We start from the raw sequence: 1,279 nt of genomic DNA on the forward strand, positions 1-1,279 counted from the left end.
TTCGACCAAAGCTTCATCAAACTTTCCCTTTTCATACCCTAACATCCTCCAAAGAAAACTCTTCCAATTTCTTCCATTGTCAAGCCAAACAAGTTAAGTTAGGAAGCATACTAGGTGATAGACACAACTTGAAGGAGGGCAAGGTGCAATTGAACGCACACCCGATCGTGTTGAATAGATCGAACCAAGTGCGACGGTAAGCATATTGCTTATATATGTGTATGAATGTATTGTGCCTTGTGACTTGTTGAGTGTGAGATGTGGTTGAATCTTATGTGAATGATGTGAATCATGTTTGAGTGTTTGTGATCCGCTATGATTGATAAGAAAGTGATATGATTGAGTATGTTGCAGTGTTATGAGTAAATACGGCATGTTGAGCCTTGTGCACATACTGGAACTGGATAATGGTTGGATTATAAATGAATATGAGCTTGCTTAGATGGATATGTGAAATGGTCCAAGTTGAGAGTGCTATCCGAATATTGTGAGCCGGAAGCACATGTGTTGAGATATATGAGTACGTGAGTTGAGTGTAACTCCTCCGTAGCACAGATGATTGTATTCCGAATTTAGTGAGCCGGAATACAGATTGGGCCCAAGGACCATTTTATATATATTGTCTAAGTACAGCAAGGCCTTTCTAAAATAAGTATTACTATAATAAATGAAATAGGTGAATAAATTCTAACTTGGTACTGATGATATATTTTGATTTGTGCTCTTTATATTACTTTTGTATATACATATATGCGTAATATGTTTAATGAGTAGGCAGCTCACCCCTTGCCAACAGATTTTACAGGTTAGGTGGAGTTCTTCTTGCTTAAGGTCGCACCAGCAGTGTCAGTCCATTCTCATCTAGGCATTTTGGAGTCTTGTGATGTACTTTTGTTTTGTAAATCCTCTATGCAGGATAATGACTTAAACGTGTATTGTAAATGCTTTCTCTTATGTATAATCTGTAAAGTTTATATGAGATTGAAGTTTATATGATTGAGTATTGAAAGCATGTCTATAACTGATATTGTGTGAGATATCATGTGATCCAAGTGAGGGGGTTACAGTTTGTCAGGCTCAGGGACGAATCCTCTACTCAATCTTCTCGCTGAATCTTCGTAATAGAGACTGGGTCGGTCTACTACCAAAATGTAAACTAAACTGGAACAATGTCTAAACGCTACTGAATTTGTTATTATTTTGTAAACAATGTGTGTACATCATATTGCTTTTGAACAGAATCGAAATCTAACTTCTGAATCACTTGATTCGGAATTTC

At 36.9% G+C, this 1,279-nt stretch overlaps 1 long non-coding RNA gene across 1 annotated transcript; it reads left to right on the forward strand.

Annotated features, from left to right (window-relative positions):
* On the forward strand, positions 1–1,012 carry LOC136217211 (uncharacterized). Its single transcript, XR_010683451.1, has 2 exons — positions 1–196; positions 797–1,012. It is a non-coding gene; the product is annotated as an uncharacterized lncRNA (long non-coding RNA).
* The last annotated feature ends 267 nt before the right edge of the window (positions 1,013–1,279 follow it).

This window comes from Euphorbia lathyris, chromosome 2, assembly GCF_963576675.1.
Source record: "Euphorbia lathyris chromosome 2, ddEupLath1.1, whole genome shotgun sequence".
Taxonomy (NCBI): Eukaryota; Viridiplantae; Streptophyta; class Magnoliopsida; order Malpighiales; family Euphorbiaceae; genus Euphorbia; species Euphorbia lathyris.